General features: G+C 35.6%; 1 long non-coding RNA gene across 1 annotated transcript; it reads left to right on the top strand.

Annotated features, from left to right (window-relative positions):
* Positions 1-8,857: 8,857 nt before the first annotated feature.
* On the top strand, positions 8,858-11,516 carry LOC135081048 (uncharacterized). Its single transcript, XR_010259112.1, has 3 exons — positions 8,858-9,556; positions 9,664-10,979; positions 11,026-11,516. It is a non-coding gene; the product is annotated as an uncharacterized LOC135081048 (long non-coding RNA).
* The last annotated feature ends 320 nt before the right edge of the window (positions 11,517-11,836 follow it).

Below are 11,836 nucleotides of genomic sequence, written 5' to 3'. Positions count from 1 at the left end.
ATAATAATATCTTTTGACAACCAATTTGATGATCACAGTTATGACAATTTAAAATAATTTTGTGCCACAACTGTGTGGTTAAAAGCATTGCTGAAGCTACAAAAGCTCAAGCAGAATCAAAACTGTGGCATTCTATGCGTCAAGGCAGAGTGACAGGGTCCAGAATCTATGAAACCATTTACTGCAAAACAGAGAACGGTGCGTTAGTACAAATCATACTAGGTGGATACAAGGTGCCGGAGACAAAAGCTATCAAAAGGGGCAAGTTGTTAGAAGAAGTAGTAATCGAGGAGTTAGAAAAAGACTATGGAGTAATTCAACATACAGGATTGATTTTAATTTCCCCAATTATTGGAGTTTCACCTGACGGGATTTGTTCTGATTTTGTCATAGAAATAAGATGCCCTATGAGTGACAAAACTATGAAAAGTGATGTACGAGACGGGATATTATATGAAAAATATAAAGCCCAGATAATGGTCCAAATGCATGTTGCAAAAAAAAAACAAAAGGACTGTTTTGTGTTGCCGATCCTAGTTTTGAAGAGAAAAAACTAATACACAAGTAGGTACTGGGTGGAGTATGATGAGATGTATGTGGTGGCTTTATTAAATGCTGCTGAAGAGTTTTGGAAACAATTAATTTTTAAGACTATTTTACAAAGTGCAAAACTATCGGAAGAAGCTACAGAATCGCAGAACAAAGATTTTAGAAAGATCAGAGAGAATCATACGCGTAAATTTAACCGAAAAGTGACCAATCGTGATATTTTAAATAATAAACTTATTTCTTCGAATCATTTTTTGTCAACAATGAGACCAAAAATGAGTGCGAGTCCAAAATATCCTCTTTCTAATGAACTAGCTTCAAATAATGATGAAACTTTTGAGTTTATAGATGTTGATGATGATGTTGAATAATAAAAGATTAAGATTGGAATGATTGTTAGCTTCTTTTTATTTTAGAAAATCAATAAATTACCATTAGGTTGCCTTATATCCATATGTTTTGATTACTTTTTCGTACCTTAGAAAATATCACTTATATCCTAAACGGGGACGCACTGGGACAAAGTTGTTACTGTTTTAGCTTCTATTAGCATAACTCTTTAAAACCTATAAGTGGTCATCTTTAACAAATTTTAACATTTTGAATAAGAGCCTCGTGACGGAAACGTTTCATACAAATAAAACACAAAACATGTAATATAGCAAAAACTACGCATTTCTCAGAAAAATTGAACTTAAACAAAACGTTTTTTATAATATTCTACACATGATACTATCGAAAAAAGGGAATAAATAGCTAATTCCATTTTTATCGTTACTTGAACCAGTGTGTGCCACAATCACTGCATCATCTGCATGTTGAATTAATTTATTATTTATTACAGAATGTGGTTTCAATAATTTAAACTGCCTCACTCTTCTTATCACCCTCTCCACATGAATACGTAGACTGGCAATGACCTTGCCTTTGATTGCTTCCTGCCTTAATAACTTTTGATTTTTTAAGACACTGGGTGGCCGAAGTAGATTATTCTGATTAATTCTACTCAGTATAGAATCTATGTGCTTAAATCCTCTGTCTGCCAGCCAATACAGTACATTGGGTGGGAGCACATCCAGAAAACCACTGTTTTCTACTATATTGGCATCAGATATACGTCCACCGAAGCCAACAGATACAAAGTTAACAAAATCATCAGGTGTTACGGATATCAAATATTTTAAAGTGTTAGTATTTTTGTACTGTGACCATGTTAGAGACAGGTCAATGGGATTTGATGGTTTTTCAATTTCTATTTCAAAGCAATCGATAATGCTAAAAACATTTGAATATTATTTATTTGATTTTCTTTAGACTTCATAAACACGTGGAGAAAATATTAATTGTTTAAAAAACTTAGATAAAGTACACAATGTCTTCAAAAAATTCTCCATAATGTGGTTAGTGACACTTCAAACATGCCTGAAATTTGATAAAAGGGTGTGCTATTTTTAATTTTATATAATGTGATTATTATATGAAAGGATTTTATTTTTAGATTTAATTCTAAATATTCAATCAACCAATAATAATTCTTTGGCAAACCTATGTAGTTTTGTGGTTTTTTCTCAATCAGGTTAAGCATAAAGTTTCTACCCTGTCTTGTAGTTTTAATGACAACTACAGATGAAGTTTCTGACATTTCAGCAGAGGTGGTGCTTCCTTGAGTTGAAGATAAAACTTCTTCCATCTCATAATCTTCTTCAAACACTTCTGGTTTCTGTACTTTCTTTTTGTAAATGGCACAATAAGTAGTACGATCGATGTTTTTGGCTTCACTTGTACTGCTTTGTTGGGCTTTAGTTATTAAGGGATTATTATAAAATGCCCCTATATTCGATTGTGTAGATGATGCAGAAGATGTGCTTGGTCTAGGTTCACTCTTGATGATCCGTTGAAAGCGATATTCTAAGAGATTCTGGTAGCCGAGACTTTAACTTTGGTCGCACTTTCATTGTCTTCCAATACTTATAGTTCTCCACATCTTCCTCCAACTAAAAAAATAATAAACATATCAGGACAGGGAACTGGACATTTCAGGAATTGGAGATTTCGGGAATTGGACATTTTGAAACCGTTGGACATTTTGGGAATTGGACATTCTGAACCTGAAGGCCTCTGCACGTATGTTCTGCGCTGCGTACAAGAAACTCCTTGTCCACGCTCAGTTTAAGGACAGTACTTCCCGAAATTGCATCCCTCTGGACAAAATTACAGTTTTAAACTGTAGTTTTGACTACAAAAAGCTATTAACGACAGCACCAATTGTAGACGTCGTTTAGAATCCGAATCACATGATACTTTTGATGATTTGACAGAACACGACTACATTTTGTCTCTTACGGAATATTCTAAAAATGTCGTAGAATACAATAGCCGGCTTTATCGGAAGGAAATTAAAAATCTTTACAATGCGAAAAATGCATAGAAAGTCTTGAGAACACGGATAGTATTCCTGAAAGATCTTTGATATCTATAAAAAATAGAGGAGGCCTATTTAAACCAACATCCGGCTTAACCAAGATCTGTCAACTTTCCGAAAAAATTGTAAGAGAATATCAAGTGCATATTGGTTCAAAATCTCTCCGTCAACCAAAAATAAAATTAGAGATGATTAATAAAGTTTCAGCAAATGTATTGCCGTCAGAAATTTTTAGTGAATTAAAAGATCATTCATTAGAACAATCTTTCTATGATGATCACAGAAATCTTCTTATAAAGTCCATAGCACAAAAATATTTTAAACTTAGGATACATTATATAACTAAAAATTTGACTGTACCTACCGAAAAAATTTGCACACATTTACCAAGAAAATTATATTTAAAGGTGAATGATGAAACACATTATAGTGCATCACTGCCACGGTTTGTAATATGTGCTTTCTTTATGAGCAGTTAAATTATCTTTTTAATATTGTGTTTTATTGTGACATGTCACCATTTTACCTATGATTCACAATAAATGATTTTGTATTTGTATTTGTATTTTTGAACCCACGACCTCCAGACCGAGAGCCTAATGTACGCTAGACCACAGCAACAGTACTTTCAGGTACCACAATTCATCGATAAAATATATTAATTTATTCCCATCACTAGCAAATTCACAAGTAGTAGTGACAACCTGCATGGTAACGAAACGAAACATTGCACATGTCTCTTTCTTAAAGCTCCTCTACACGTCGGTGGACGAATCTGCAGACGTCATCTGCCGATGCGTCCGCCGACGTGTGGACGGGGTAATTTGCGCGTCTGTTGTAGGTATTTAACGTCCGCAGATGCGTCCAAAGAGGATATAATTCACTACGTTTTAAGAGTCGGGAGTCCCCTAAAAGAAACAAGATTTTTTATAGTATGAAACGGGAGCGAAAGCAGGCTTGCCAATATGAAGGCCACAAACTGTCATATTCATAACATTCTGCCAACATCAAGAAAAAAATAGGGATGTTACATCACACTTATAATCGAATTATCGATATTACTATTTGTCGACCGTAGGTAGTAGGTAGGTTGTTTATAGAATAGAAAAATCTTTATTCAGTGATTTGAAAATGTTTATGTATACATTTGCTGCAACAATAATATATAAATTTGTAATTTGTTAGGTAGGTGATCTGATAGTGACCCACGACCCCGTTTTTATTTTTGGAGGAATTAATTAACACATGTATATTTCATAGTATATTAAACATGACAGTTCCTTCACTCCAGGCTGTGCTCCAGGTTACGAAAACTATCAGTTCCTTTACTCCAGGCTGTGCTTCAGGTTAGAAGTTCTGCAACACAAAATAAAAAGCCTTTATAAATATTAGAAAGCGCTCTTAAAAGTTGAAAATAAGGAAATATTATGAAGCCAAATTAGCTCCATAAACAATTCTAAAAATATGGAGAAATTATAAAAGCATTATTCAACTTAAACTTTTCCGAAATCAAATGTTAGCCAACGTTGAATAATGCTTTTATATTTCTCCATATTTTTGAAATTGTTTAAGGAGCTAATTGACTTCATAATAAGTTTTCCATATATTCAACTTTTAAGTGCGCTTTCTAATATATAAGCATTATGCAGTAAAACAATCGGCATACGTTTTTTTTTTCTTTTCTTAATTGAACGAAAAATTACGAAGATGCAGTGCAGCTCTTTAAAAAACCGCGTGACGTTACAGTTTTGTACAAAACCTTGTCGTCACGAGCCCCCACTTTTGAACTTTAATGCACGATATCTTTGTCAGTGGCCGTTGATGTTGAAGTGAGCCACATCGCGCGAAATTTATTTTTCTTTTTTCACTTTTATAAATAACTTTTCTTTCCTTTTTCTAAGTGTTGTGATATTTGTGGGTGCTGGGTAAGTGTTTAACACTATTTGTTTTGTAATTGTCTATTTCCTTTGTACCTAAATCCTATCTCTTCTGAGGGCATCAATTATGGATGTACCCCCAAAACCTCCGGATCCTCCGGACGATGCTACTATGATTTCTCAGCCGGTTTTCTCTGACGAGAGCCAACGAAATGTTGAGAAAAGAAAACGTACGCTTCCGTTGGAGCCGACTGGCAAGGAAACCTTAGATAAACGCACTCGGGACTCAGAGGAATCGTCGACCTCCATTCAATCTATATATACCCACCCCAGTTTCACTGAGGCACGTATGTACACAGCAAACGACAGCGGACCATTTATTGTTCATTGCTCTCGTACTGAACCTGACCCTGCCGCGGGTACCACTATCCGCCCTATTAAGTTTGGCCAATTTCTGCACCGAAACTACATTAAAGGCATCGCCAAAGATGGCGTTAGAAATGTTGGCAGAAATAAAATTGCAGTCGAATTCACCTCTGGAGAAGATGCCAACAATTTTGTTAATTCCCAGGTACTGACAGACAACAAATACAATGCCATGATTCCCACATACCATATTACTCGAATGGGTCTAGTCCGTGCCGTGGTGTCCCGGTAGATTGGACCCTCGATGAGTTTATTAACTCTCTTGAAATCCCAGAGGGATTCGGATTTGTTTTAAAAGCCAGGCGTCTTAACAGAAAGGTGTCTAACAATGGGAATATTATTTGGACTCCTACACAAACTGTGGTCCTCACATTTTCTGGGCAAAAACTTCAAAATAGGATTTACTCGTTCCACACCTCTCTGGTGGTGGAAGTATACCAGCTTCCAACTATACAGTGCCATAATTGCTGTAGGTTCGGACACATAAAAAATCAATGCCGCTCTAAACCCCGTTGTTTCCTTTGCGCTCAAAGCCACTCTGGTGACGCTTGTAATGTCCCTGATGAGAGATCTTCTTGTCTACTTTGCACGGGGGCCCATCTGGCTACAGACAAAAACTGCCCAGAACACATCAGACAGAAAAGAATAAAGCAACTTATGTCTCAAGAAGGTCTTTCATATTTAGATGCTTCAGACTTAACTCCTAAAACAAGAAAACCATATAACGATGTTGCAAAAGAAGTTCGTAATTCATTTTTTGCTTCCTTCCCATCACCACAATCTCCCCCAAGATCAATCCCCTCCCAACAAACACCGAGTGTATCTAGAAGGATAAATCCACCTACTCCCCGTAGCAGATACTCTCTGTCCAAAGGATATGATAGGCAGGCCCACCAGGCCTTAGTTGCTGATGTCCCTTCTCAGGTGCCTAATGGTTGCGCACTACAAGGTTGTTCCCACTCAGATATATCTGAGAATGACCAATTAATAGAAAATTGCCTGTCAATGCTCACGGTAATTCTCTCAAAATTTAGTGACTCACTACCGAACAACGTTGCCTCAAAACTTAATATACTATTCAACAAACTACCTAAATCTCTTCGATCCTCAGACGATAAAGATGACGACGGACACTTCTCAGTTTCTTCAATGGAACAGTAAAAGTGTCCGTCCGAAAAAATCTGATCTAATTTATTTATTTAACCAGCATTCAGTGGCAGTCGCTGCCATCTCTGAGACATGGCTGAGACCAGGTTCCCTATTCAGGGTTCCAGGATATGCCTGCCTCGTACAGACTAATGTACGTGATAAAATATATTCGTTAAGCGTCGGATCAATCTAGCTAGCACGTATTTTCTATAAAAATGTGTCAAATGATCCGTCAGACAGGCTATCCACATCTTATCCAGAAGTGGCGAAACAGGCCCTTACTAAGCGATTGTGAAATATGTCCATAATTTCAAATAAGAATAGTTAAAAAAAAATTAAAAACACGCTTTTAATTACTAACAGCATTAAAAAGCCAAAAATCATCAGGACCTTGGACATCATCTAGCATTAAAGTGCTCGAAAAGACAAATCCAACGAACCCAAACTCGATGAGTTTCCGCCGTTTCGTTTAGGAGTTCCTATGGCTACCTCCTGACTCCATCATTAGGATCCTGGACATTATCTAGCACTTAAAGATCTCGAAAAGACATCCAATGAACCCAAACTCGATGTCATTCCGCCGTTTCGTTTAGGAGTTCTTTTGGGCACCTTCCAGTCCCATCATCAGACCAGCTGTTACCACAATATTGTATTGTCATTGTTAATCTACATATAACTGCCAAGTTTCATGATGATACAAGACTTAGAATTGCGTGTAAGTCAGATTCTAAGGTTCCATTACATAGTTAGTTACATACACGACGACCTAATAAGAGCGTGTTAAAAACGAAAAAAATTACAGTTACATTATTTAATTACGTGTAAAAAGAAATTTCTGTCATCTTACATATCATTAAAACGACATTTAACGACGAAAAAAATAAAATATAATAAAGGTGCAGTTGCCAGGAATATTGCCGAGAAAGTTCCCGAGAATATTCTCGGGAACACTGAGAATATAGCCTTTCACTGCAAATAGAGTGTATTGTTTAATATACACTTATGTGTTGGCTTCATTTAATACTATTTTACTTAACAAAGTTTGTTTATTTCCATTTTTTAAACATGATTCTCAACCTTTCTCACTTAGGAGAACGCTCCCGAGAATATTCTCAGCTGAGAGAGCGTTCTCGGGAACGGCACATCAATACTTACGACGCATCAGTTTGCTCGGAGTTGCGATTGAATGTGCACGCGTACTTGTGCTTTAATTTACTTTGCGCAGCATTCGTGAAAACTTATGAAATGGCTAACAATATGAGCACTGAGGAAACTTTTAAGTTCATTGAGCTATATCAAGCTGAAAACTGTTTATGGAACCCTAAAAATAAATACCACAAAAATAAAAATGTTGTAGGTACCTAAACTATTATTATAATTTTAATAATCTATGTATGTATAGTCAAGGAAATGTATTCGTGTACCTTTTTGACTATTATAATCTTATTGTCATTGCGACGAGAGTGAAAAAGGTACTTACGCGAATACAATACATTTCCTTGACCGTACCTATTTCAATTAATTCATTCTATTGAGGCTACTGTAAAAGTAATTGGACATTTAACAGTAGTCTAGGTAAGTATTTTCTTATTTCAATTGAAATAAGAAAACTTAAACAGTTGATGATTTTATTTATTTTTCAGGTTAATGATTCGTGGAAACGTATCGCTGACGCGATGGGTGTGCCAATACACGAACTAAAACAGAAAATCTACTAGCTACATTCAGAGCAAATTAAAAAAAAAGAAAGGCTTCTATTACGTCTGAAGATGTCTACCGTCCCATCTGGATATTTTACGACGTAATGGCGGCATTTTTGATGGATGTGTATGAATCGCCAAGCTTCATGAATTCGAGGATAAAGTAAGTAAAACGAATACCAAATTTCTATTATCTTATTTATTTCAGAATACTTAACTAACTACTTAATCTTATAACTGTTGATTGTTGTTCTCTTGAATATATTTCATAAATTTTAATCTTGTATCAACTGCGCTTATAGGAGCTCTTCGAGTTACAGGTTGCAATGGATCAAATGTTCCCGTGTAATTTTGTCTCCAAGATCCTGGTTGTGTTAATTCTCCATTGACATACTTATCTACTGAATTCGGGGGAGTGTACACATGTCGAGAAGTTCGACTTTTTCTTAAGAAATTGTGCAACAAGACACATGTCATTGTAATTGAAGATGATTTTTCGATATTTAGTGGTATAGGCTTCTTAAAAATTCTAAATACGCTGGACATTATTCCAAAAGTATTTTCGACTGCTACTCGTGAACAACATAGATAGTTTTTGATTGAATACTCTCTGTGGAGTTCCAACAGCATGATGCCCAGGAAATGGCTTCATAATATGTGTACTCAACGCAAATGCAGCATCAGCTAAAAATACATATGGTAATTCAGTGTTACTATTAGGTAAGCGACTAGGAGGTAGGGACACGAAAAAAGTATCGATACTTTATGGTATCGAGTAGGTTTCTTTTCGATACCGATACTTTTGTACTCGATAACTTGTATTCGATACTTTTACTTACCAAGTACTTTTGACAGATATCGTATCGAATAAATTACTTGTTTTTTTATTTATTCATAATTTATGGCAACATTTGCAACGCCATCTTGTTCAATCTTGCTGAAGCTTTCATTCATAGAGATAGTTCCGTTGCCGGTAGGTTGCCGGATTCACATTTCATTTGTTTAATTAGTCTATGGTTCATTGGCTGTACTGTAGCTGTATGGACTTAGATCCCTTTGCCTAACCTCACGAAAAAATCATACAAAAAAAACTCTGGTTCATTCGTTCGTTGTTGTTAACTGACAGTTGGTTGTTATTTATAACATGTTGATATTTAATGATTTTCTTGCATTATTGATAAATGATAATTGACTTATTGATATTTCAACCTATTCAGAACAGCACTCACAATTATTCTGTGTTTGTATCGGGATTTGAATCAGTGCAATATCCAAAGAATGCCGCCTACCAAGAGTGACGTTTGGCAGTATTTCGTCAAGATTAACAAAGATGAGGTGAAATGTAAGATTTGTTTCAAAACTTTAAAATCGTCAGGGAATACGTCAAACATGAATAAACATTTAAAGAAACACCCTAATTCTGATGCCTCAAGGTAATTTTTTTTAATGATTATATGGTCCTTATTTATATAACCTAAAATTTGTTTTGTAGTCATTTAATAGGCGCACGAAACTGATTATTTTATATTATTCTTTTTAGTGTAAAAGGAGATAAAAAACAAACGACGATGTCGACGATTCAGAAAAAGTTAGAACTGTCGAATTTAACGAGTCGTGATCACGAACCCCAACCATCAACAAGTACATCGAAAGCACCTGAATCAGATGCATTGCTAACAACTCCTTCACCATCTGATGTCGAGAGAATTCCAATAGTAATCAGTGGTGATGGTGAGTTAGAAGAAACCTATGCACCACCTCCAAAAAAAAGGCAACTTTCAATTGTACAATCAATGGAACGAAAATACTCTTATTTGGATGGAGGAAAAGATTATTTGAAACTCTGCAAATGTTTGCTTTATTTTATTTGCGTTGATAAAAGACCGTTTGACATTGTGAAAGGGCGTGGGTTTAAAAAATTGATGCATCAAGCATGTCCATCATTTAAAATTCCTCATGTAGATACCCTTAAAGCACAATTCGAACACTTTTATAGTGTAATGCGTTTGAAAATAGAAAATATATTTGACAATGTAGATCACGTGGCATTAACCTGCGATATTTGGAGTGAGATGATGACTGTTACCAGTTATTTAGGGGTTACTGCTCATTATTTGCAAGAAGACAAACTGGTGTCACGTTGCATAGCTACCGTTGCACTGGATCAGCGTCATACTGGTGATTTTATCGCTGAAAAATTAAAAGAAATTTGTGCAGGTATACACATCAGTTTGGATAAAATAACTGCAGTAGTTACAGACAATGGCTCGAACATGATAGCCGGCATAGCAAATTTTCTAGAAAAGAACAAACATTTACCTTGCTTTGCTCATACAATTAATCTAATTGCTGAATCTGCCATGTCAGTCAATGATTTAGGAGCATTAGTAAGCAAGGTACGAGACATTGTAAAATTTTTCAAGAGCAGTGTAATCCTCAGTGACTCTTTACGTCAAAAGCAAACTGGGTCTCAACCTCTCAAACTGATTTTAGACGTGAAGACTCGGTGGAATTCCGTCTATTATATGCTACAGAGATACATTGAATTAGCACCAATAGTTCATCAAATTTTGATGTTAAATACAAAAGCACCACCCACACCATCGGCTGTAGAAATGCAAAATATTAAAACATTGATTTGTATTTTGAAACCGCTGGAGTATGTAACCAAAGAGTTATCAGGTGAACAGTATGTAACCATTAGTAAAATAATTCCGATGGTGAACTGTTTGAAGACGCAGATTAATACTATACCTATGGCTGTAGGTGATGGTGATGATCCCCATGGAAAGGTAATAGATACAGTAAAAAAAGAAATCCTAAAACAGATAGAACGCCGATTCGGACATATTGAAGGTAATAATGTTTGCTAGATCCGAGATTCAAGAATATCCATTTTCAGGACGCTAAAGCTTGTGCAAAGGCAATTTCTTCACTGAGAAGATATATAACAACGTCTCCTAGTGTTATCGGCAGCGATCATGACAGCGATTCCTCTCTTGAAACAACTTACGATTTTTGGAGTCACCACAAGAAATTAGCTCACACGAAAAAGCGAAGTAAAACCAGTGCTTCATCACAGTTTGAAAATAAGGATGAAATAAGCCATTATTTATCTACACAGGTTTCGCCACTCTCTTTGGATCCTCTGAAACAATGGGAAGACATGAAAGTTGTTTTCCCAAAATTATATAAATTGGCACGAGAATTTTTATCGATTCCTGCGACTTCAGTGCCCTCAGAAAGATTGTTTTCGAAAGCTGGAAGTACAATTACTAAAACCCGTAACCGCCTATCGCCAAAAAGGCTCGACAAACTTCTTTTCTTGAGCGATTGTACCGAGGAGGAATGGGATTTATAATATTTTAGATTAAAAAATTGTGGCTTTACTTACAGGTTGTTTTTATTTATCTTAGGGCTGATTTATCCATCGTAAGGTATAAGTTAACAAACCAATAAAGTATAACTCAGCGAATCAAAGTTGTCTACACCTTCATATTTATAATAAATGCATAACATAAAGTGACACTTACTTTTAATCATATTACACTTTATTAGTCTGTTAAGTGTTATCAGACGATGGAAAAATCAGCCCTTATAATTATATATGTACCATTTGTTACTTTTTCATTTTCTCTTACTGTATGAATGAAGGTACAGACGATACTTACTGAACTGACTAACATTGACAAACTAACGTATGGCGTAGGCCC

Source organism: Ostrinia nubilalis, chromosome 19, assembly GCF_963855985.1.
Source record: "Ostrinia nubilalis chromosome 19, ilOstNubi1.1, whole genome shotgun sequence".
Classification (NCBI taxonomy): Eukaryota; Metazoa; Arthropoda; class Insecta; order Lepidoptera; family Crambidae; genus Ostrinia; species Ostrinia nubilalis.
This window is presented reverse-complemented; position numbering and strand designations above follow the sequence as displayed.